At 39.3% G+C, this 27635-nt stretch overlaps 1 protein-coding gene across 2 annotated transcripts in view; it reads left to right on the forward strand.

The window, feature by feature from the left end:
• The first annotated feature begins 16541 nt into the window (after positions 1–16541).
• Positions 16542–27635, forward strand: part of paqr7a (progestin and adipoQ receptor family member VII, a) — a 33661-nt gene continuing 22567 nt past the window's right edge. Inside the window, exon 1 of one of the 2 annotated variants that reach the window (XM_085148843.1) lies at positions 16542–16968. The gene's annotated coding sequence lies outside the window, so the exon portion shown is untranslated. Of the gene's footprint in view, positions 16977–27635 lie in introns of both variants that reach the window. The other variant, XM_085148842.1, reaches the window with a different exon arrangement.

Here is a 27635-nt window from a genome sequence, read left to right on the forward strand (position 1 = left end):
GATGTTGAGCCAAACGGACTTTAACGTGTGTTTGAACGAGCTGACGGTTCACTCGTTAAGCTGAAAGAAAGATGCTTTAATCACATCTGTGATTAAAGCATGTGGGACACACATGTGTCCACTGTAACATCTGGGAACTCTTCTTGTTTAGCACTCGTAATAACACAAACACTAAATCCTCCTTCTCTTGTGCTGTTTTGTAGCAGTGTATACACCTGAGACTGTCACCTGTCTGGCTGTCCTGCACTCTCTCTGTTTCTTTCTCTCTGATTGTGGAATAAAAGTATGAACATGTATTTATAAGTTACACTCTGAATCCTGCAGCTTATCACACATTTGATTTCCATGTGTGACAACTGCAAGTGTCCAGAGTGAGGACAGACTGAGGGACCCACTGATGATCCACCAGGACAAACTAGGCAGTGTGTGAGGAAGAGGAGGAGGAAGAGCCAGCAGCAGCTGACAGATGGAGAGAATAGATAGACTGTTCCCTGTTTGTGAAGGACTGCTAGAAAAGTTTAAAATAACTAACTGTCCTGTCCTGAATCAGTCTTATTAGGTAATGTTCAAATAATGTTATCATTCCAGTGTTTTCTCAGGGCCTTCAAGTTACACACTATGAAAGGCAGAAAACAAGTTTAATGTTCAGAAACCTAAAGTATGTATCAGCAGCAGAATGGAGCTAAAAATAAATGTTTGTTTCAGTTCTATGAAGCTTTGAGTATTTTGGATTAGTAGCAGTGCTGTGTTTGTTGCATCATATTGCTGTAATTGTTTATATGCTTTATATATTCTGAGGTAAGTTGATCTATAGTGTTACATCATACTTAAACCACAAAGGAGCTCATTTCAGTATTCCAGTCAAAGACTCTTGGTTATAGAAAACTTTAGCAATTTTCTTTAGCAGCTGAATTGAATTAAAAAAAAAAACACACACAATGGCCTTCGCTCAGTGTTTTACAGTGTTTCAACCACTTTTTTAACAGTACACAACATCATTAAATCTCACAGTTTACAAAAAGACTTGTAAAACCTGCTCATTTTCTTGCCAAAGATTTTATAAGAAAATAGATATCTCGAAGCCATAAAACCAGGGCGTATATTAATATAGGGTGTGTCCTTTTAGTTTTATTTTCCTCATAGTTTCCAGAGAAATTTGTTTTAGGATGAACTTTGTTTTTTCTGACAAAGTGTGTTAATCACATTTTTTTTAATGTGAGAACTTTTTTTTTGGTCAAAATGACTACAATAATAAAAACACGTTTGTACAAGCCTCACTGTTCAAATCATACTTAAGTGGTGTGGTCATAGCGTGAATGCCAGGTTATGTAATCCTGTCTGTGTAAACTCTAAATCTCCGGAGCAAAGTCAATGATAACGAATGTTCCAGAAAAATCACCCCGAGGCAGTCTAAGCACCTTCCTCTGCCCTTCCCTGAACAAATGAACTGATTTAGCATCTGTCCGGGACTTCTGAGACTGAATTAAATGTCTGGAAAGGTCTCTTGTGATTCAAGTTTATTTTCTAATGTCCTCCCAAATGTAGAGTAAGACATATTTCCTAATAAGCTCATGAGAAAACAGCTTCTAAAAATATTTATCTATAACATATTCTTGTGCACGTGTGTCAGGCTTAAGGCAACGCACTTCGGAGGACTTTCTTTCGCTACTTTCGTTTTAATGTTTTTAGAAAACCACCTTCTTCCTCAACATCCATCCGGTGTCAGAAAAATAAGAGCACGACTCACCTTCCCGTATACCTTTTCCAAAAATAAAACTGTACCGACATTAAGTTTAAACAACCATCCCAGACAATAAGAATCTCGAATGCAACGAAAGATAGGGATAGAATAGCTTCCAATGAGTTTTTTTAAATTTAATAATACAGAAAAAAGCAAATCGTCGTATTTCTAGCAATTATTATTAGATTTGACTTGTATATATCAGTAGTTTGTTTTTTTTTACAGTACTTAGTTTTTAGAGCACATGTTCTATACTTTTGGAAGTACCCCTTATATGCCTCTTTGTAACTAAAACAAAGTCATTCTCCTGCTCAAGAGACTAGCTTTTCATGTGTGAAAACTGGAAAGGTGTTGAAGACAGTGTGTTGGTTTTACATTCATTAGGGTTATTTACTGGACTCTATAAGGTTCCGTTGTTAGTTCAGTGTTGGGGGTGTTTGGGGAGGGATTAAATTTTATTATGTATGTATTTATTTATTTGCAACGGAAACAAAACTATACTGCTAACAGGAATAACAACGACGTATGACTGAAAAATAACGCTTTTAATTGGGTGGGGTAAAAGACTAAACTTCCGGCCGCATTTCCAGCGCCTCGACGGTCTTCAGAAGAGCGATTCAATCTGTTGAACGTACTGTCGGCAGGCGGAGGAGGAAGGAGCGGTCGTTTTCCCGGCGGACATCGACAAAACTCAGGTTGGCAGGTGAGACATCATCCATTTATGACTTCATGGGTAGTTGAACACTAAACAGACCGCTAATGTTACGGACACATTAAGTCGAATAAGTCTCCTTTTTTACTTTTAAAGAACTGTTTTGGGATGTTTTCTCCCCAAGACTCTGCAGGTAGAATACACACGATTATCTGGTAAATCGACACAACTTTAGCGAGGGAAGTTTGATATTCAAAAGGCTGTAGCATGCTTTTAAAAATGGGAGGGGGGCTTTTGTAGGCAGTAAACTGGTGTGAGGTGCTGCGTTTTTTCTCGATGTCGCGTTCTTATTCTACAATAGCCTGCCACTGCAAATTAATATACAAAACTTTAAAAAAAAAAAAAATCCTTCCTTTGCTGAAATACAGACCGGAAGAGGAGGCTGGAGAACCGAGCTCTTGACCGGTTCTAGCTTGCTACAGTTAAGTGAGGGCGGCCAGTTACAAAGAATAAACGCAACTTGGGCCAGACATTAACATAAACAGCTGATTAGTTACCCACGGGTTGCAGGGTTTGAGTCTTTTCTCTGAGATCTGTTCACATGATTTCTGTAAAAAATCACCACAACAAAATTCACCTGCCAATCCAGCAGGACAGCAGAGTAGCACCTTGGTCACACACTGCACCCCAACAGTGTACTGAGTGAGATAAGGGGATCTTTAACCTTTCATCATCTTTCCATTGGTTCCCCTCTTGAAGCCCATTACAACTTTTGCTTCTTCTAGATAGGACTTGTGGACCAAATGTTTTATTTGTTGCATCATCTTGGCTCAAGCTGAAATAGCCTGAAAGAGAGGATAAAGCACACAGCTGCAAACGAAAGGGGCGCGCTTTGTTTGTAACACAAGGGGGGGAAAGCTGACGGGTTTATATGACGATTTTTGTTGATACTTCCGAGGTACAGCAGTCTCTGCAGGAATCAAGAGCTGTAAGAGCCGCACAGTTCATCCAAACATAGAGACACAAACTCTCTCTAAACCCATACAACAAACCTGCCTCACTCTTCTTGGTGTGTCAAAATGCATTACTGTGAGTACTCTTTAAAACAGGTCCCTCGCAGTAACAGCAAGATAATCACTTGAGAGCAAAATAACTGCTCTAATTGAAAACTTAGTAATGCACGAGCACACATGAAGTGGCAGCTTCTCTCAGAGCTCTGCAGCCAATCATTAAAGATGTAAATAAGGAAAATGTTTCTGGTTTTTTGGAGGGGAGTGGGGTAATGACTAAAACACCTCAGCATAGATATATTGTCTTGTTACGCGCGTTAGCTTAAGGTGAGAAGAGAGAGAGCATTAGGACATAGCTTAACAACACAAAACTGCTCCTACAGGTAGAGTGGAACTACTCTACCTGTCAGTGACTCTATGACATCTGCATGAGGTAAAGCAGGCTCTATGTTTGAGTGTTTCTACAAGCATCAGGACTGTCTATTACCTTAAAAGTGTAGTGGTTTATAGATTTGCCTAACACGTGTAAACAAATCCCTGGGAGTGTTGTGTCAGCAAGGGCATCCAGCACAAATGTGTGACAAATCAATTATTTAGATCCATCTACCAATGTTCCCTCTAAGCTGCGCGCGTGCGCAATTGCGCACGGCTGGCACGGTCTCTGCGCACAGAAAATCTGCGTTGCGCACAAAAAAAAATCTAACCTGAATTGAAATTAAAATTAACACTTTAACAATTCTGTTTTGCAGTGTTAGTCAGTAAGTGACTGGCTGTTTCAGCTGCTGGGATTAGAACGATACCACCTTATCCCATAGTCCAGCCAATAATGCGATTCACATTCGTATATACGCAGCTAATCAACGTCGTTGACAGGCTATGACAGCGTCCTTATGTGCCGACACTGGTGTTTTAGCTAGCAAAATGGAGTGGCTGATGTGGAGTAAAGCCATTAATGACAACGTGTACAACCATTGGAGATGTGAGCAGGACCGACGGGACAATTGACGGAAAAAGTGTGGACTTTATACCAGTTTTTAAATTGTGTTGATAGGCCACGTAAAACCAGAGTTATGATAAAAAAAATATGCAATGTTTGGTTTTCTTCCTGAATACTATCGTTGTTTATATTTACTGCGGGAAGAAACGGTAAAAACAGCGTTTTATAAGGAAAACGCTCGAAAGCACTCTCCGCCAAAAAAACCCCCACCCTTTCCTATTGGTGGAAAAATGTACCATGTCGACCAATCAAAAAAAGATATGGCAAGTTGTTAAGAAACGGGGGGAAGTTTTAGGAGTGACGGCGGTGTTATGAGATGTGAGAGATTTGCGACGTTTAGCGCAAATCTTGTGTAGTTAGTGTGTAGTGTAGTCAATAGTTTTGTTGTGTGTGTCAGAACAATGAGGCGACTGCTGAATGTTACAGGTGTTACAGCAGTGATACATCTCCTGTTGTCAGGCCTGCAGGTATCAGGCTGTTGTTCTACTTTATCTCATAGTGGACAAAAATTTTTTTTTGGAGTGGCACAAATAATTTGTGTGGCATCAAATTTGATGCAGAACACCTGATTGTTCTGTAAATAGTTTGAAATGTTTATTTAAAAAAACGCCTTGGCTGCATTTTTAGGTAAACAGCTGCAAAAAACTTTGTTGTTTGCATAACTCAGTTACTTTTTTGAAGAAGTAACTATCAGGGCTCGCAAAATCGCTAGCCCGACGTCCCGGGGCTAGCGATTTTTCCAGTCGGGCTACCAAAATCTATCTCTGCCCTGCCCCTCGGGCTATCATAGGAAGGAAAAATATATGTCAATGCTTTTGCATTCTTTCGGCAATGTAGCTGGGTAATTATGTCATTGGCATCGGTGAGCCAGAATTTGCACTTGTTTTTTGCTTTCACTTTGCAATCACGCGAACTGTGCATAGAGAGCGACAGCACTGATTGGTGAGTGACGATCATTTTCGCACCAATTCCTCTGACATCGTCTTATCAATCGTTAGCTTACTATGCAAACATGACAAGTGAAATCTCCCGCAGCAAGCTTAAACATGTGAGAGGTTGACAGCCAAAGAAAAGCTTACCACAAAACGGAAAAGTTATGACAAATCAGACTATAAGTGCAGCTTTATGGTTTCATGGACAAAAGAATTTCTGTGGCTGCAATATGACGAGCTAAATAACCAGGGCTGCACATAAGTGGTCCGCAGGTGCGCATTCGCTGTCAAAATAAAAAGAGCGCACAAGATAAGAAGTTGCAACGCGTGTTTGCGTACATAAGATTTTCTGGAGGAGGACAGACATTTGTTTAGAACTCTTAAAGATGTCGAAGAAGCTCCTTTAAGCAATTACTGTGATGTTCCTCCACCTCCAAAGAAATGTCAGAAGGAGTCCGAACCACAAAAGAAGCGCGTATTCTCGGAAAAGTGGTTGCAGGAGGTGAGCTGGCTTCAAACAAATGATGAACGCACTGAGATGTGGTGCAGAATGTGCCGTGAAAATCCCACTCTAGCGGACAAAAACAGTGCCTTTTTATATGGACGCAAACGCGCGTTGCAACTTCTTATCTGGTGCGCGTCTTTTATTTTGACAGCGAATGCGCACATGCGGACCACTTTTGTGCACCCGTGTAAATAACATAATGTTCTGCCAGGTGTGTTGTTGGTTTACTTTTAAAAAGACTTTGATATGAGCTGAGTATGAGGTCAAATGCATTGTAGTTGTAATGCAAATCTTTCCTAAGTCACAATTTACACTGGAGTAAATTAATCCACACTTGACTAAACACACTGCATCTTACTGCAGGCTTACTTAATAAGACCAGACTGGTAATGATGTTCAGGAGAAGGAGCAAATCCAAATGGCCTGGTGGAGGAGTACAAGTATCTGACGCTCCACAGCACTTTCAGTACCGCTGCCATAAGGAGGAAACAAGCAGGAAATCTTCCATACCTCATGCAATAATGCTCTACAGTGCAACATATGTGAATAGCAGACTCCTCTGTTCTTCTGACAGTGACATCTGATTTTTTCAAAACTGAATCAAGTAACTCACTTAAAATTCAGCTTTGTTTTTTGTTTTATTTTATCATTATTTTTATTATTATAATTATTAGTGCATACCCATAATATAGTACAGTTCGGCTGTAAAATAAAAAAATATTGTAATGGTTTCATAAGGTGCTATTGTTGCATAAATGTAAATAAATACATAAAATTGTTGCCAAATGACATCATACCATCTGCTATAGGTAAGAGCCTTGAGAGGCCTGAGACCAACCTGTGTGCCTTGTTTTGTTGCTTAACTCCTGATTGTGCAGCGGTGACAACAGTTGGACAATGAAAACAATGAAACAAACACACAGATTATTATAGGAAGATTATAATTGGGGTGTTATATTATCATCTACTAACAGCTACAAGAGATATAAAAAATGTTTATCAGTGAAAAAGAAATACACACAAAGTCTCTCTCTCACACACACACACACACACACACACACACACACACATATATATATATATATATATATATATATATATATATATATATATATATATATATATATATATATATATATATATATATATATATATATATATATATATAATTATATATAATTATATATATATAATTATCAGCTGGAGCTCAGTGTAATTTTAGTTTACATTTTTGTCCACTAGATGTCACACTATTCTAGGTTTACAGGAGTCTACTTTTTCTTAGTACATTATTAGGAATGTACTTCTGCTTTTGACTCTTTTCAAATTTAGTCCATATTCTCCTTTATACACAATGTAACTGCCATATTAACGTAAGTGTTTTTGTCCAATTCTATGTCTTCACTATGTCCGATATGCCTTTGAAAATGTTAGAATCAGCATTAGTGTAGAAAAAAAAAGTAGAAACAGGGAGTATGTATTACTAAACGAGTGTGGTTAACAACAGGAAGTGTGCAAATACTTCTGTGAGAGATAAACAGTGAGAAGGAGGGAGTGGCAAACATTATAGTCTTTACATTTTGTTTTATCAGCACACTTGGGTCTATATTTAAAACTGTGAAGAGGAACGGGGTTACTGCTGATGTGTCTGTAACACTAAAAGACACTCTGCTTGCTCAAGTAAATGTAGATGAAATTACACACATATGTTATGGATGTTATGTGAAAGATTAGAGCATGAGTACACATTTACAGTTCTAATACTGCTCAAGAAAACACATTTTTAATGAAATTAGAGGACAGATTCTTTCTCTCTAACTAGAAAAAGTTGCATTTCCTGCAAAAGTGCACTGTGAATGCCGTGCAGTGGAATCTGAAAACAGCAGAAGAAGGAGAACTATCTGCTGAAAACACTGTGTACAAACTGAACTGTATGCTGAAAATTGCTTTATTTCAAAGACTAGACTGAAGAGTGTCAAGAAAGCAGGGAGAGTGCAAGGAGGGAAGATGTGCAGCAAATGTCACATGTAGGATTGGAACCTTTGCCACCGGCTCTCACGGCGGCCGTTCATCCCACTGAGCCAAACCAGCTCTGGTCTCAAACAACGATATGATGAGAGAGAAAAAATGTGCACTGTGCAAAAGAAGCTAAATTTATGCTAAAAAGAGGTGAAAAGCTGAACATTGTGCTGGCAGTGACAGGAGTCACACATGTATACACTGTACATCTGGGAAACTCTTCTTGTTTAGCACTCGTAATAACACAAACACTAAATCCTCCTTCTCTTGTGCTGTTTTGTAGCAGTGTATACACCTGAGACTGTCACCTGTCTGGCTGTCCTGCACTCTCTCTCTGTTTCTTTCTCTCTGATTGTGGAATAAAAGTATGAACATGTATTTATAAGTTACACTTGTGTTTGAATCCTGCAGCTATCACACATTTGATTTCCATGTGTGACAACTGCAAGTGTCCCAGAGTGAGGACAGACTGAGGGACCCACTGCTGCACATCACCTGTGAGGCTTTGCACCCCTGATGATCCACCAGGACAAAACTCAGCAGTGTGTGAGGAAGAGGAGGAGGACGAGCCAGCAGCAGCTGACAGATGAGAGAATAGATAGACTGTTCCCTGTTTGTGAAGGACTGCTAGAAAAGTTTAAAATAACTAATTGTCTGTCCTGAATCAGTCTTATTAGGTAATGTTCAAATAATTTTATCATTCCAGTGTTTTCAGTGTGGGAGAAAGTACTCAGGCCTCAAGTTAAACACTATGAAAGGCAGCAACAAGTTTATGTTCAGAAACCTAAAGTATGTATCAGCAGCAGAATGGAGCTAAAAATAAATGTTTGTTTCAGTTCTATGAGCTTTGAGTATTTTGGATTAGTAGTACTGCTGTGTTTGTTGTATCATATTGCTGTAATTGGTTTATATGCTTTATGTATTCTGAGGTAAGTTGATCTATAGTGTTACATCATATTCTATAAGGATGTTATGTGTTTGTTGTACTTTCTGCCCAGTTTGACCCATTATGCAGAAGTCAGCCTGTTTAAGGCTCTGATATCTATTCTGTATGACTTCAAGCAGTTATGACATGGTGTGATTTTCTCACCCAATAAAGGAATATTTAATATATCAGTCTACTCTTCAATCTATCAGACACAGTTATCACAGCTCGTACATTTTCTTTTACACATATATGTAAGCATTGAGCCAAATTTAGTAATGCCAACATACTGAAAGAACAATATTTGTCTCTTATGTATAATATTACATCTATATATACACTGTCAAAGATACTTGTCAGATTAAGGTGATGGGAAATATCAATAAATGCAACTTGATATCTTTACTGAAGCTCAGTATTGATACAGAGTTCACTCAACGTGAATTTCACTCACATGTGCTGTACCAGTGTACCTGCACATGTGATGTGACAATAAAAGTGATTTTGATTTGAGAGTTCAAGGTCACTGCTGTAATAACTAATAATGATTAATATAATAACTATAATATTGGCCATATTATATTTACACTGACTTTACTCTCATGAACAACATTAGCTAATTGTTATTTACTAGCTAATCTTACATGACTGTTCAGTACAGAAATGAAGCCCAACAATCATGTTTTACAGTCCCGTGGTCTCAGCCTCAGATACTTATTAAATCACACAGAGCTCATGTAGAAACAAATGAACTAATGTGTTCTCCTTCATTTCTGTCAAACCAAAGCTGTTATGACACGTTCCCAGCGGGGTAAGTATCATGGTTGCTAGGCAACCTGGGCCAGCGCGACAGAGGCTAGACCGTCCCATTCACAAGCCTACAAGCCTCGCACTTCCGGGGCATAGTGGTCTTTTGAGTAAGCGGCCCTTGTGGACCGTTAAGGCTGCGTACCTTTAAGGCTGCAGAACCTGAATTGGATACAGCCTATGGCGTTTGGCTGTGAACAGAGGACGTGCACCTGCTGCTGATTACAGCACAAGGGCTGGGGCTTACGCTCAGATCAAAGGCCTTCGTCACTATAAAGGAACTTACAAACTGAGGGCGTGAAGGCTTAAATAGAACCTTAGCGACGCTATACTGTCTACACCAGTTAACTCCAAAGTTGGTCCGTCTAAAATACCGCTAAAAGTCAACATTTATTAAACATGTCTCACATTTATGCTAGAGCTAATGATCGTCCAACTTAAACAAGGCCATTCAAACGTCCTCAGTTCAAATGCCAAACAAGGTACTGCAGAGCTTGAAAAATTGAGAGCTTCAAAAAGAACTAAAATTAGCGAGGGAATGAATATATCCGAAATATTAACTCAAAATCAGCACAACCCTAATCTCAGAACGCTTAAAGCATACGAGGCTCTTCGTGAGCAAAAAGAGCAAATTAGAATGAAAATAACCTTAAAGAAATTAAAAAAGAAATGAAGTTAAAGGAGCAACAGGAGAGAAAGCCGTTAGTGGAATACCTTGAACAGGGACAAAGAAAGGAGGCTGAAAGAAAAGCCAGGTTTAAGTCACTCCACCACAACTGGGAGGACGCAATCAGGCTAAAGAAAGAGATAATGCAGGACGAACAAAGGAAAAGTCGGGAGTGGGTGAGGCTAGCAGGAAGGCTGACATGATATCATTGGCAAAGCATATGGAAGAGGCGCAAAAGAGGCGTGAAAAATGCATTGCACTTGCCAGTATAATAACGAGACAGTCAAAGAAAAACGTGCTTTGGCTAAACTTGAGAAAGAATTGAAACAAAGTATTTGTTAAAGCAACGACGTCAGGCCACCGAGAACGAACGCCGTCGTCGCGATATGGAGCTGGAACTTGTCAAAGCCGCTCGTAAAAACGTTTTAGATAGAACAGAGGGGAAGAAACATAGTGTGGTTTTAGAAAAGGAAGGTTCAGATGACTTTCAACCAAAGCCAAAAAGAACCACTCCTGCAAACTTGTACTGGTCGGGTTCGTGTGTCCCGTTGTCAGGAACGCAGCAGTTCAGAACAAACAACACGTAAAACGGAACGAGTTCGGCTGCCACCAATTAATAAACAAACAGGCTTCTGTCTGTAGCGAAAGACTCACCAGCTAATGCTAAAAAATCATTCCCACACCCCCTCCCCTGTCTGAGAAACCACAGAAAACACAGCGTGCCCCCATTATTAAAAAGCAATACAAGCTTGTTGCACCTTACGCACCACGCTTATTAGAGACGTGGGACATAAATACGAATAAAAATTTACTCCCAACCCCGCCTCCTCTTCCTGTTAAACCACAGAAAACAGAGCTCGCCCCCATTATTAAAAAGCAATACAAGCTTGTTGCACCTTACGCACCACGCTTATTAGAGACGTGGGACATAAATACGAATAAAAATTTACTCCCACCCATGCCTCCTCTTCCTATTAAACCACAGAAAACAGAGCGTGCCCCCATTATTAAAAAGCAATACAAGCTTGTTGCACCTTACGCACTAAACTTATTAGAGCCGTGGGACATAAACACGAATAGAAATTTACTCCCACCCCTGCCTCCTATTAAACAGCGTGCCTCTATTATTAAAAATCAATACAGGGTTGTTGCACCTTGAGTACCACGCTTATTAGAGACATGGAAATATTAACAGCAGTAAAATATAAATAACACCCCCCCCAAACCGGTCGCAGCAGGTAGCCGCCCCTCCCTGAGCCTGGATCTGCTGGAGGTTTCTTCCTGTTCAAAGGGAGTTTTTCCTCCCCACTGTCGCCATGTGCTTGCTCATAGGGGATCATTTGATTGTTGGGGTTTTTTTTCACAACAACAGTTGTGAAAATATAACTGTTGTTGTGAAAATATTCACAACAACAGTTATATTGCAAAGTCTTCACCATCCATCAGCCATTACAATACAAATAATAAAAATCTTGAAATACATAAAAATGTTGATGTTTGATTTTATTTACTTTAGTTTTGTTTACTACTACGTGTCTGATAGTGATTGTCTGAGTAGATAAAACAGTGGTCCTGTACCACCAACATCATTATGGAGATTATGTGAGAATGACTGGGAGACAGACTGGAGGACTACTGTGAAATCAGAAAAAGCAGAGTGGGAAGGTACTTCCTGTACATTGCTTCTCCAGCTGTGTAAATTACATTTTTCTCAGCAGCATCAGCTTTGGGGTTAGGAGAATACCAGGACCAGTCAGTGCACAATTACCAATTCATCAGCTGCATAACAGCAGCTGGAGCCTCACAGCTGGAGCGCACTGTACTGAGTGAAGTATTTTCACACTTCGGCGGCTCCGCTCTTTGTGTTTGTCTTTTTTGCGCTACATTCTGAAGCTGCAGGTTTGATCTATATTCAAACAACATTGACTGAACCAGCAGCAAAAGAAGATCCAAACTAGCTTCACGTTTCGCTTCACATAAACATTAAATAAACACCTTAAATTCCCTCTTACTTTTGCTGTTTTAACTCCACCACGATAAAAATCACACGTCATGTAGAGCTCTCCGTCTCTCTCTCTCAGGAATAGATTCCCATAAAAAAAAAAGTCTGTTTTCTGCGTTATTCGCTTGCTTATTACCCATCAGGCTACCGTTGTTTACAGCGCTGTCTGCCACTGGTTTTTGTTTTTTAAATTTCCAACAAGAAAGCCTAATTTCTTCACTTCAATACTGAACAAATGTATCTACTGGCAGAATATTTTTAAGGTATCTGCTATAAAATCCCAGCCAGAAAAATCTCCTTCATGTTTTTTCTGTTTTATCCTCAGTTACTTTGACACAAAGGCATCTGCTGAGATGCTTACACCTTTGATCAAGTCTCACAAGTGTCACCTTTGTTTTTATAGATGTAAAAATAAGGATATGTACTGATAAGTGATCAGAAATACACTATTTCTGACTGTACGGGGCAAAATTTCCCTGATTCAAATATAATCACCGAAATTCAAAAAATTGCGGTTTTAATTTTCGCAAATGGCGCTCAATGACTCATTAACTGAGGCTACTTTGGACTGGAACTGAAGAGGACACAGCTTATCGTTGCAACCGCTAGTTCGGGTGCCTCTCTAACTAACTTGACACCCTTGGACTAAACTTCAGCCCGAAGCCCTGGAATAATGCACTTAAACCTAATGTCTCACTGTACTATACCTGTTTTTTTCCGGAGCACTATCTGTTTACCCTTGTTTTGTTTTTTTGGTTTTTTTTTTTTTTACTTTTCTGGGTGGGGGGGTTTGTTTTACTTTGTTTTATTTATCTATATTTTTTTCTGTAATAATATCTGAATGATCTACATGAGAGAGTATGTATAACTATATCTATGTGTTTCCCTAACACTGTTCATATACGATGTACATACATTACTATTATACACTCAAATTTTTTATTAATTTCCTCCTCTATTTTATTTGAACTCTCTCTTCCTGTTGGTTAAAATGTTTTTGGAAAAGCAATAAATAAATCTTTGAAAAAAAAAAAAACTGACGCTACTTATCAGCCAATTGGTGGCATGTATCTGACGACGTCACAGTGTAGTACCTGATCAGAATGCTTGGAATCCCGGGCTGTGAACTACTATGACCTAATGGAGAACCCAGAAAAGCGTTCAAGATTTTCAGACAGAGCAGAATCATGGTTCCATCAATTGTTTGATGTTCATTTTATGAAATACTGTGTTAGCTTTATGATCTCACTCCCACAAATAACAGAATTCAAACTATCCACAAACTGTCTCATGACTCCACAGAATATTTTCCCTAAGTACTTGAGGATCATCTAGATGTTTTTTTTGGAAAACTTAAGGGGAGGTGTTATGACCCGGCTCGAGGCTCCAACATAAAAAAGGAGACAAATACCAGAGTGTAAGTGAGAAGAGGTTTTAGCTTAAAATGACATCCCAGGTTGGCTCAAATGGCTGTTTGCCACAAAGGCAAAGACTAGTGAGCTTCCTGAAAAGCCTGCCACAGGTATGCATTTATTTATACCTTACTAGGTGTGGCCAATTAGCAACAGCTGAAACACACTGAGGAGATTAGGGGCTGCAGAGGGGCGTAACACCACCTCACTCAAAAGGGTTCCTCTAGGACCCCTAAATTTATTAATGCCATAGCCAAAACTTGAGCAGTTTATTACCTGCTCTCCTGACACAAAACTAAATACTCGCATTTCTTAAGTTGGCATCTTTAAGCAAGGATGCCCCTGCATTAGGATTTAAAGTTGCCACACTGAATGCACAAAGACTAACATGTGACCAACATAAAGGGGTACAAAGGTCAAATCCAAAACGATTATTCAACCTGCTACAACACAAAATCAGAGCAGCCACGAATAATCACATTCACAAGTGATCTGTGGTTATACCACACAAAACGGTCACATACCACAACAAGTTGCTGTTAATATCCAAAATTCATTAAAGCAACGCTAAAAACAATAATACCCTAACTTTACATACCTACATGCCGGCAAAGTTATGTGCCATTAGCGATGTTTGTACTAACTGGGTTTTAAAGCCTTTACTTTAAAATAAACGCCGCTATATATATATACCTGACATTAATCTTACAGAAAATGTGATACTTTTATGGATAATTAAAGTCAGTCATATATCCACAAACACAACAAGCTGAAAGTCAGTGATGCTGCCAAATATCACGGCACAAGCAGGATAAACTGCACTGTTAATGTTAGCTATGTTATATTGCTGCCTCTGTTCGGTGATGTTGAGCCAAACGGACCTTTAACGTGTGTTTGAACGAGCTGACGGTTCACTCGTTAAGCTGAAAGAAAGATGCTTTAATCACATCTGTGATTAAAGCATGTGGACACACATGTGTCCACTGTAACATCTGGGAACTCTTCTTGTTTAGCACTCGTAATAACACAAACACTAAATCCTCCTTCTCTTGTGCTGTTTTGTAGCAGTGTCTACACCTGAGACTGTCACCTGTCTGGCTGTCCTGCACTCTCTCTCTCTTTCTTTCTCTCTGATTGTGGAATAAAAGTATGAACATGTATTTATAAGTTACACTCTGAATCCTGCAGCTTATCACACATTTGATTTCCATGTGTGACAACTGCAAGTGTCCAGAGTGAGGACAGACTGAGGGACCCACTGATGATCCACCAGGACAAACTAGGCAGTGTGGTGAGGAAGAGGAGGAGGAAGAGCCAGCAGCAGCTGACAGATGGAGAGAATAGACAGACTGTTCCCTGTTTGTGAAGGACTGCTAGAAAAGTTTAAAATAACTAACTGTCTGTCCTGAATCAGTCTTATTAGGTAATGTTCAAATAATGTTATCATTCCAGTGTTTTCTCAGGGCCTTCAAGTTACACACTATGAAAGGCAGAAACAAGTTTAATGTTCAGAAACCTAAAGTATGTATCAGCAGCAGAATGGAGCTAAAAATAAATGTTTGTTTCAGTTCTATGAAGCTTTGAGTATTTTGGATTAGTAGCAGTGCTGTGTTTGTTGCATCATATTGCTGTAATTGTTTATATGCTTTATGTATTCTGAGGTAAGTTGATCTATAGTGTTACATCATACTTAAACCACAAAGGAGCTCATTTCAGTATTCCAGTCAAAGACTCTTGGTTATAGAAAACTTTAGCAATTTTCTTTAGCAACTGAATTGAATTTAAAAAAAAAAACACACACAATGGCCTTCGCTCAGTGTTTTTACAGTGTTTCAACCACTTTTTTAACAGTACACAACATCATTAAATCTCACAGTTTACAAAAAGACTTGTAAAACCTGCTCATTTTCTTGCCAAAGATTTTATAAGAAAATAGATATCTCGAAGCCATAAAACCAGGGCGTATATTAATATAGGGTGTGTCCTTTTAGTTTTATTTTCCTCATAGTTTCCAGAGAAATTTGTTTTAGGATGAACTTTGTTTTTTCTGACAAAGTGTGTTAATCACATTTTTTTTAATGTGAGAACTTTTTTTTTGGTCAAAATGACTACAATAATAAAAACACGTTTGTACAAGCCTCACTGTTCAAATCATACTTAAGTGGTGTGGTCATAGAGTGAATGCCAGGTTATGTAATCCTGTCTGTGTAAACTCTAAATCTCCGGAGCAAAGTCAATGATAACGAATGTTCCAGAAAAATCACCCCGAGGCAGTCTAAGCACCTTCCTCTGCCCTTCCCTCAAACAAATGAACTGATTTAGCATCTGTCCGGGACTTCTGAGACTGAATTAAATGTCTGGAAAGGTCTCTTGTGATTCAAGTTTATTTTCTAATGTCCTCCCAAATGTAGAGTAAGACATATTTCCTAATAAGCTCATGAGAAAACAGCTTCTAAAAATATTTATCTATAACATATTCTTGTGCACGTGTGTCAGGCTTAAGGCAACGCACTTCGGAGACTTTCTTTCGCTACTTCGTTTTAATGTTTTTAGAAAACCACCTTCTTCCTCAACATCCATCCGGTGTCAGAAAAATAAGAGCACGACTCACCTTCCCGTATACCTTTTCCAAAATAAAACTGTAACCGACATTAAGTTTAACAACCATCCCAGACAATTAAGAATCTCGAATGCAACGAAAAGATAGGGATAGAATAGCTTCCAATGAGTTTTTTTAAATTTAATAATACAGAAAAAGCAAATCGTCGTATTTCTAGCAATTATTATTAGATTTGACTTGTATATATCAGTAGTTTGTTTTTTTTTACAGTACTTAGTTTTTAGAGCACATGTTCTATACTTTTGGAAGTACCCCTTATATGCCTCTTTGTAACTAAAACAAAGTCATTCTCCTGCTCAAGAGACTAGCTTTCATGTGTGAAAACTGGAAAGGTGTTGAAGACAGTGTGTTGGTTTTACATTCATTAGGGTTATTTACTGGACTCTATAAGGTTCCGTTGTTAGTTCAGTGTTGGGGGTGTTTGGGGAGGGATTAAATTTTATTATGTATGTATTTATTTATTTGCAACGGAAACAAAACTATACTGCTAACAGGAATAACAACGACGTATGACTGAAAAATAACGCTTTTAATTGGGTGGGGTAAAAGACTAAACTTCCGGCCGCATTTCCAGCGCCTCGACGGTCTTCAGAAGAGCGATTCAATCTGTTGAACGTACTGTCGGCAGGCGGAGGAGGAAGGAGCGGTCGTTTTCCCGGCGGACATCGACAAAACTCAGGTTGGCAGGTGAGACATCATCCATTTATGACTTCATGGGTAGTTGAACACTAAACAGACCGCTAATGTTACGGACACATTAAGTCGAATAAGTCTCCTTTTTTACTTTTAAAGAACTGTTTTGGGATGTTTTCTCCCCAAGACTCTGCAGGTAGCATACACACGATTATCTGGTAAATCGACACAACTTTAGCGAGAGAAGTTTGATATTCAAAAGGCTGTAGCATGCTTTTAAAAATGGGAGGGGGGCTTTTGTAGGCAGTAAACTGGTGTGAGGTGCTGCGTTTTTTCTCGATGTCGCGTTCTTATTCTACAATAGCCTGCCACTGCAAATTAATATACAAAACTTTAAAAAAAAAAAAATCCTTCCTTTGCTGAAATACAGACCGGAAGAGGAGGCTGGAGAACCGAGCTCAGGACCGGTTCTAGCCTGCTACAGTTAAGTGAGGGCGGCCAGTTACAAAGAATAAACGCAACTTGGGCCAGACATTAACATAAACAGCTGATTAGTTACCCACGGGTTGCAGGGTTTGAGTCTTTTCTCTGAGATCTGTTCACATGATTTCTGTAAAAAATCACCACAACAAAATTCACCTGCCAATCCAGCAGGACAGCAGAGTAGCACCTTGGTCACACACTGCACCCCAACAGTGTACTGAGTGAGATAAGGGGATCTTTAACCTTTCATCATCTTTCCATTGGTTCCCCTCTTGAAGCCCATTACAACTTTTGCTTCTTCTAGATAGGACTTGTGGACCAAATGTTTTATTTGTTGCATCATCTTGGCTCAAGCTGAAATAGCCTGAAAGAGAGGATAAAGCACACAGCTGCAAACGAAAGGGGCGCGCTTTGTTTGTAACACAAGGGGGGGAAAGCTGACGGGTTTATATGACGATTTTTGTTGATACTTCCGAGGTACAGCAGTCTCTGCAGGAATCAAGAGCTGTAAGAGCCGCACAGTTCATCCAAACATAGAGACACAAACTCTCTCTAAACCCATACAACAAACCTGCCTCACTCTTCTTGGTGTGTCAAAATGCATTACTGTGAGTACTCTTTAAAACAGGTCCCTCGCAGTAACAGCAAGATAATCACTTGAGAGCAAAATAACTGCTCTAATTGAAAACTTAGTAATGCACGAGCACACATGAAGTGGCAGCTTCTCTCAGAGCTCTGCAGCCAATCATTAAAGATGTAAATAAGGAAAAATGTTTCTGGTTTTTGGAGGGGAGTGGGGTAATGACTAAAACACCTCAGCATAGATATATTGTCTTGTTACGCGCGTTAGCTTAAGGTGAGAAGAGAGAGAGCATTAGGACATAGCTTAACAACACAAAACTGCTCCTACAGGTAGAGTGGAACTACTCTACCTGTCAGTGACTCTATGACATCTGCATGAGGTAAAGCAGGCTCTATGTTTGAGTGTTTCTACAAGCATCAGGACTGTCTATTACCTTAAAAGTGTAGTGGTTATAGATTTGCCTAACACGTGTAAACAAATCCCTGGGAGTGTTGTGTCAGCAAGGGCATCCAGCACAAATGTGTGACAAATCAATTATTTAGATCCATCTACCAATGTTCCCTCTAAGCTGCGTGCGTGCGCAATTGCGCACGGCTGGCACGGTCTCTGCGCACAGAAAATCTGCGTTGCGCACAAAAAAAATCTAACCTGAATTGAAATTAAAATTAACATTTTAACAATTCTGTTTTGCAGTGTTAGTCAGTAAGTGACTGGCTGTTTCAGCTGCTGGGATTAGAACGATACCACCTTATCCCATAGTCCAGCCAATAATGCGATTCACATTCGTATATACGCAGCTAATCAACGTCGTTGACAGGCTATGACAGCGTCCTTATGTGCCGACACTGGTGTTTTAGCTAGCAAAATGGCGTGGCTGATGTGGAGTAAAGCCATTAATGACAACGTGTACAACCATTGGAGATGTGAGCAGGACCGACGGGACAATTGACGGAAAAAGTGTGGACTTTATACCAGTTTTTAAATTGTGTTGATAGGCCACGTAAAACCAGAGTTATGATAAAAAAAAATATGCAATGTTTGGTTTTCTTCCTGAATACTATCGTTGTTTATATTTACTGCGGGAAGAAACGGTAAAAACAGCGTTTTATAAGGAAAACGCTCGAAAGCACTCTCCGCCAAAAAAAACCCCACCCTTTCCTATTGGTGGAAAAATGTACCATGTCGACCAATCAAAAAATGATATGGCAAGTTGTTAAGAAACGGGGGGAAGTTTTAGGAGTGACGGCGGTGTTTTGAGATGTGAGAGATTTGCGACGTTTAGCGCAAATCTTGTGTAGTTAGTGTGTAGTGTAGTCAATAGTTTTGTTGTGTGTGTCAGAACAATGAGGCGACTGCTGAATGTTACAGGTGTTACAGCAGTGATACATCTCCTGTTGTCAGGCCTGCAGGTATCAGGCTGTTGTTCTACTTTATCTCATAGTGGACAAAAATTATTTTTTGGAGTGGCACAAATAATTTGTGTGGCATCAAATTTGATGCAGAACACCTGATTGTTCTGTAAATAGTTTGAAATGTTTATTTAAAAAAACGCCTTGGCTGCATTTTTAGGTAAACAGCTGCAAAAAACTTTGTTGTTTGCATAACTCAGTTACTTTTTTGAAGAAGTAACTATCAGGGCTCGCAAAATCGCTAGCCTGACGTCCCGGGGCTAGCGATTTTTCCAGTCGGGCTACCAAAATCTATCTCTGCCCTGCCCCTCGGGCTATCATAGGAAGGAAAAATATATGTCAATGCTTTTGCATTCTTTCGGCAATGTAGCTGGGTAATTATGTCATTGGCATCGGTGAGCCAGAATTTACACTTGTTTTTTGCTTTCACTTTGCAATCACGCGAACTGTGCATAGAGAGCGACAGCACTGATTGGTGAGTGACGATCATTTTCGCACCAATTCCTCTGACATCGTCTTATCAATCGTTAGCTTACTATGCAAACATGACAAGTGAAATCTCCCGCAGCAAGCTTAAACATGTGAGAGGTTGACAGCCAAAGAAAAGCTTACCACAAAACGGAAAAGTTATGACAAATCAGACTATAAGTGCAGCTTTATGGTTTCATGGACAAAAGAATTTCTGTGGCTGCAATATGATGAGCTAAATAACCAGGGCTGCACATAAGTGGTCCGCAGGTGCGCATTCACTGTCAAAATAAAAAGAGCGCACAAGATAAGAAGCTGCAACGCGTGTTTGCGTACATAAGATTTTCTGGAGGAGGACAGACATTTGTTTAGAACTCTTAAAGATGTCGAAGAAGCTCCTTTAAGCAGTTACTTTGGTGTTCCTCCACCTCCAAAGAAATGTCAGAAGGAGTCCGAACCACAAAAGAAGCGCGTATTCTCGGAAAAGTGGTTGCAGGAGGTGAGCTGGCTTTAAACAAATGATGAACGCACTGAGATGTGGTGCAGAATGTGCCGTGAAAATCCCACTCTAGCGGACAAAAACACTGCCTTTTATATGGACGCAAACGCGCGTTGCAACTTCTTATCTGGTGCGCGTCTTTTATTTTGACAGCGAATGCACACATGCGGACCACTTTTGTGCACCCGTGTAAATAACATAATGTTCTGCCGGGTGTGTTGTTGGTTTACTTTTAAAAAGACTTTGATATGAGCTGAGTATGAGGTCAAATGCATTGTAGTTGTAATGCAAATCTTCCTAAGTCACAATTTACACTGGAGTAAATTAATCCACACTTGACTAAACACACTGCATCTTACTGCAGGCTTACTTAATAAGACCAGACTGGTAATGATGTTCAGGAGAAGGAGCAAATCCAAATGGCCTGGTGGAGGAGTACAAGTATCTGACGCTCCACAGCACTTTCAGTACCGCTGCCATAAGGAGGAAACAAGCAGGAAATCTTCCATACCTCATGCAATAATGCTCTACAGTGCAACATATGTGAATAGCAGACTCCTCTGTTCTTCTGACAGTGACATCTGATTTTTCAAAACTGAATCAAGTAACTCACTTAAAATTCAGCTTTGTTTTTTGTTTTATTTTATCATTATTTTTATTATTATAATTATTAGTGCATACCCATAATATAGTACAGTTCGGCTGTAAATAAAAAAATATTGTAATGGTTTCATAAGGTGCTATTGTTGCATAAATGTAAATAAATACATAAAATTGTTGCCAAATGACATCATACCATCTGCTATAGGTAAGAGCCTTGAGAGGCCTGAGACCAACCTGTGTGCCTTGTTTTGTTGCTTAACTCCTGATTGTGCAGCGGTGACAACAGTTGGACAATGAAAACAATGAAACAAACACACAGATTATTATAGGAAGATTATAATTGGGGTGTTATATTATCATCTACTAACAGCTACAAGAGATATAAAAAATGTTTATCAGTGAAAAAGAAATACACACACAGTCTCTCTCTCACACACACACACACACACACACACACACACACACATATATATATATTATATATATATATAAATATATATATATATAATATATATATATATATATATATAATATATATATATATATCTATATATATATATAATTATATATAATTATATATATAATTATCAGCTGGAGCTCAGTGTAATTTTAGTTTACATTTTTGTCCACTAGATGTCACACTATTCTAGGTTTACAGGAGTCTACTTTTCTTAGTACATTATTAGGAATGTACTTCTGCTTTTGACTCTTTTCAAATTTAGTCCATATTCTCCTTTATACACAATGTAACTGCCATATTAACGTAAGTGTTTTTTGTCCAATTCTATGTCTTCACTATGTCCGATATGCCTTTGAAAATGTTAGAATCAGCATTAGTGTAGAAAAAAAAAGTAGAAACAGGGAGTATGTATTACTAAACGAGTGTGGTTAACAACAGGAAGTGTGCAAATACTTCTGTGAGAGATAAACAGTGAAAGGAGGAGTGGCAAACATTATAGTCTTTACATTTTGTTTTATCAGCACACTTGGGTCTATATTTAAAACTGTGAAGAGGAACGGGGTTACTGCTGATGTGTCTGTAACACTAAAAGACACTCTGCTTGCTCAAGTAAATGTAGATGAAATTACACACATATGTTGGATGTTATGTGAAAGATTAGAGCATGAGTACACATTTACAGTTCTAATACTGCTCAAGAAAACACATTTTTAATGAAATTAGAGACAGATTCTTTCTCTCTAACTAGAAAAAGTTGCATTTCCTGCAAAAGTGCACTGTGAATGCCGTGCAGTGGAATCTGAAAACAGCAGAAGAAGGAGAACTATCTGCTGAAAACACTGTGTACAAACTGAACTGTATGCTGAAAATTGCTTTATTTCAAAGACTAGACTGAAGAGTGTCAAGAAAGCAGGGAGAGTGCAAGGAGGGAAGATGTGCAGCAAATGTCACATGTAGGATTGGAACCTTTGCACCGGCTCTCACGGCGGCCGTTCATCCACTGAGCCAAACCAGCTCTGGTCTCAAACAACGATATGATGAGAGAAAAAATGTGCACTGTGCAAAAGAAGCTAAATTTATGCTAAAAAGAGGTGAAAAGCTGAACATTGTGCTGGCAGTGACAGGAGTCACACATGTATACACTGTACCATCTGGGAACTCTTCTTGTTTAGCACTCGTAATAACACAAACACTAAATCCTCCTTCTCTTGTGCTGTTTTGTAGCAGTGTATACACCTGAGACTGTCACCTGTCTGGCTGTCCTGCACTCTCTCTCTGTTTCTTTCTCTCTGATTGTGGAATAAAAGTATGAACATGTATTTTATAAGTTACACTTGTGTTTGAATCCTGCAGCTTATCACACATTTGATTTCCATGTGTGACAACTGCAAGTGTCCAGAGTGAGGACAGACTGAGGGACCCACTGCTGCACATCACCTGTGAGGCTTTGCACCCCTGATGATCCACCAGGACAAACTCAGCAGTGTGTGAGGAAGAGGAGGAGGACGAGCCAGCAGCAGCTGACAGATGGAGAGAATAGATAGACTGTTCCCTGTTTGTGAAGGACTGCTAGAAAAGTTTAAAATAACTAATTGTCTGTCCTGAATCAGTCTTATTAGGTAATGTTCAAATAATTTTATCATTCCAGTGTTTTCAGTGTGGGAGAAAGTACTCAGGGCCTTCAAGTTAAACACTATGAAAGGCAGCAACAAGTTTAATGTTCAGAAACCTAAAGTATGTATCAGCAGCAGAATGGAGCTAAAAATAAATGTTTGTTTCAGTTCTATGAAGCTTTGAGTATTTTGGATTAGTAGTACTGCTGTGTTTGTTGTATCATATTGCTGTAATTGTTTATATGCTTTATGTATTCTGAGGTAAGTTGATCTATAGTGTTACATCATATTCTATAAGGATGTTATGTGTTTGTGTACTTTCTGCCCAGTTTGACCCATTTAGCAGAAGTCAGCCTGTTTAAGGCTCTGATATCTATTCTGTATGACTTCAAGCAGTTATGACATGGTGTGATTTTCTCACCCAATAAAGGAATATTTAATATATCAGTCTACTCTTCAATCTATCAGACACAGTTATCACAGCTCGTACATTTTCTTTTTACACATATAGTAAGCATTGAGCCAAATTTAGTAATGCCACATACTGAAAGAACAATATTTGTCTCTTATGTATAATATTACATCTATATATACACTGTCAAAGATACTTGTCAGATTAAGGTGATGGAAAATAAATAAATGCAACTTGAATCTTTACTGAAGCTCAGTATTGATACAGAGTTCACTCACGTGAATTTCACTCACATGTGCTGTACCATGTACCTGCACATGTGATGTGACAATAAAAGTGATTTGATTTGAGAGTTCAAGGTCACTGCTGTAATAACTAATAATGATTATATAATAACTAATATTGGCCATATTATATTTACACTGACTTTACTCTCATGAACAACATTAGCTAATTGTTATTTACTAGCTAATCTTACATGACTGTTCAGTACAGAAATGAGCCCAACAATCAGTTTTACAGTCCCGTGGTCGCAGCCTCAGATACTTATTAAATCACACAGAGCTCATGTAGAAACAAATGAACTAAATGTGTTCTCCTTCATTTCTGTCAAACAAAGCTGTATGACACGTTCCAGCGGTAAGTATCATGGTTGCTAGGCACCTGGGCAGCGCGACAGAGGCTAGACCGTCCCATTTCACAAGCCTACAAGCCTCGCACTTTGGGCATAGTGGTCTTTGAGTGCGGCCCTTGTGGACCGTTAAGGCTGCGTACTTTAAGGCTGCAGAACCTGAATTGGGATACAGCCTATGGCGTTTGGCGTGAACAGAGACGTGCACCTGCTGCTGATTACAGCACAAGGGGCTGGGCTTACGCTCAGATCAAAGGCCTTCGTCACTATAAAGGAACTTCCAAACTGAGGGCGTGAAGGCTTAAATAGAACCTTAGCGACGCTATACTGTCTACACCAGTTAACTCCAAGTTGGTCCGTCTAAAATACCGCTAAAGTCAACATTTATTAAACATGTCTCACATTTATGCTAGAGCTAATGATCGTCCAAACTTAAACAAGGCCATTCAAACGTCCTCAGTTCAAATGCCAAACAAGGTACTGGCAGAGCTTGAAAAATTGAGAGCTCAAAAAGAACTAAAAATTAGCGAGGGAATGAATATATCCGAAATATTAACTCAAAATCAGCACAACCCTAATCTCAGAACGCTTAAAGCATACGAGGCTCTTCGTGAGCAAAAAGAGCAAATTAGAATGAAAAATAACCTTAAAGAAATTAAAAAAGAAATGAAGTTAAAGGAGCAACAGGAGAGAAAGCCGTTAGTGGAATACCTTGAACAGGGACAAAGAAAGGAGGCTGAAAGAAAAGCCAGGTTTAAGTCACTCCACCACAACTGGGAGGACGCAATCAGGCTAAAGAAAGAGATAATGCAGGACGAACAAAGGAAAAGTCGGGAGTGGGGTGAGGCTAGCAGGAAGGCTGACATGATATCATTGGCAAAGCATATGGAAGAGGCGCAAAAGAGGCGTGAAAAATGCATTGCACTTTGCCAGTATAATAACGAGACAGTCAAAGAAAAACGTGCTTTGGCTAAACTTGAGAAAGAAATTGAAACAAAGTATTTGTTAAAGCAACGACGTCAGGCCACCGAGAACGAACGCCGTCGTCGCGATATGAGCTGGAACTTGTCAAAGCCGCTCGTAAAAACGTTTTAGATAGAACAGAGGGGAAGAAACATAGTGTGGTTTTAGAAAAGGAAGGTTCAGATGACTTTCAACCAAAGCCAAAAGAACCACTCCTGCAAACTTGTACTGGTCGGGTTCGTGTGTCCCGTTGTCAGGAAACGCCAGCAGTTTCAGAACAAACAACACGTAAAACGGAACGAGTTCGGCTGCCACCAATTAATAAAACAAACAGGCTTCTGTCTGTAGCGAAAGACTCACCAGCTAATGCTAAAAAATCATTCCCACACCCCCCTCCCCTGTCTGAGAAACCACAGAAAACACAGCGTGCCCCCATTATTAAAAAGCAATACAAGCTTGTTGCACCTTACGCACCACGCTTATTAGAGACGTGGGGACATAAATACGAATAAAAATTTACTCCCAACCCCGCCTCCTCTTCCTGTTAAACCACAGAAAACAGAGCTCGCCCCCCATTATTAAAAAGCAATACAAGCTTGTTGCACCTTACGCACCACGCTTATTAGAGACGCTGGGACATAAATACGAATAAAAATTTACTCCCACCCATGCCTCCTCTTTCCTATTAAACCACAGAAAACAGAGCGTGCCCCCATTATTAAAAAGCAATACAAGCTTGTTTGCACCTTACGCACTAAACTTATTAGAGCCGTGGGACATAAACACGAATAGAAATTTACTCCCCACCCCTGCCTCCTATTAAACAGCGTGCCTCTATTATTAAAAATCAATACAGGGTTGTTGCACCTGAGTACCACGCTTATTAGAGACATGGAAAATATTAACAGCAGTAAAATATAAATAACACCCCCCCCAAACCCGGTCGCAGCAGGTAGCCGCCCCTCCCTGAGCCTGGATCTGCGGAGGTTTCTTCCTGTTCAAAGGGAGTTTTTCCTCCCCACTGTCGCCATGTGCTTGCTCATAGGGGAATCAATTTGATTGTTGGGTTTTTTTTTTCACAACAACAGTTGTGAAAATATAACTGTTGTTGTGAAAATATTCACAACAACAGTTATATTGCAAAGTCTTCACCATCCATCAGCCATTACAATACAAATAATAAAAATCTTGAAATACATAAAAATGCTTGATGTTTGATTTTATTTACTTTAGTTTTGTTTACTACTACGTGTCTGATAGTGATTGTCTGAGTAGATAAAACAGTGGTCCTGTACCACCAACATCATTATGGAGATTATGTGTGAGAATGACTGGGAGACAGACTGGAGGACTACTGTGAAATCAGAAAAAGCAGAGTGGGAAGGTACTTCCCTGTACATTGCTTCTCCAGCTGTGTAAATTACATTTTTCTCAGCAGCATCAGCTTTGGGTTAGGAGAATACCAGGACCAGTCAGTGCACAATTACCAATTCATCAGCTGCATAACAGCAGCTGGAGCCTCACAGCTGGAGCGCACTGTACTGAGTGAAGTATTTTCACACTTCGGCGGCTCCGCTCTTTGTGTTTGTCTTTTTTGCGCTACATTCTGAAGCTGCAGGTTTGATCTATATTCAAACAACATTGACTGAACCAGCAGCAAAAGAAGATCCAAACTAGCTTCACGTTTCGCTTCACATAAACATTAAATAAACACCTTAAATTCCCTCTTACTTTTGCTGTTTTAACTCCACCACGATAAAAATCACACGTCATGTAGAGCTCTCCGTCTCTCTCTCTCAGGAATAGATTCCCATAAAAAAAAAGTCTGTTTTCTGCGTTATTCGCTTGCTTATTACCCATCAGGCTACCGTTGTTTACAGCGCTGTCTGCCACTGGTTTTTGTTTTTTAAATTTCCAACAAGAAAGCCTAATTTCTTCACTTCAATACTGAACAAATGTATCTACTGCAGAATATTTTTAAGGTTATCTGCTATAAAATCCCAGGCCAGAAAAATCTCCTTCATGTTTTTCTGTTTTATCCTCAGTTACTTTGACACAAAGGCATCTGCTGAGATGCTTACACCTTTGATCAAGTCTCACAAGTGTCACCTTTGTTTTTATAGATGTAAAAATAAGGATATGTACTGATAAGTGATCAGAAATACACTATTTCTGACTGTACGGGGCAAAATTTCCCTGATTCAAATATAATCACCGAAATTCAAAAATTGCGGTTTTAATTTTCGCAAATGGCGCTCAATGGACTCATTAACTGAGGCTACTTTGGACTGGAACTGAAGAGGACACAGCTTATCGTTGCAACCGCTAGTTCGGGTGCCTCTCTAAACTAACTTGACACCCTTGGACTAAACTTCAGCCCGAAGCCCTGGAATAATGCACGTAAACCTAATGTCTCACTGTACTATACCTGTTTTTTTCCGGAGCACTATCTGTTTACCCTTGTTTTGTTTTTTTGGTTTTTTTTTTTTTTTACTTTTCTGGGTGGGGGGGTTTGTTTTTACTTTGTTTTATTTATCTATATTTTTTTCTGTAATAATATCTGAATGATCTACATGAGAGAGTATGTAT

This window comes from Neolamprologus multifasciatus, chromosome 22 (genome assembly GCF_963576455.1).
Source record: "Neolamprologus multifasciatus chromosome 22, fNeoMul1.2, whole genome shotgun sequence".
Classification (NCBI taxonomy): Eukaryota; Metazoa; Chordata; class Actinopteri; order Cichliformes; family Cichlidae; genus Neolamprologus; species Neolamprologus multifasciatus.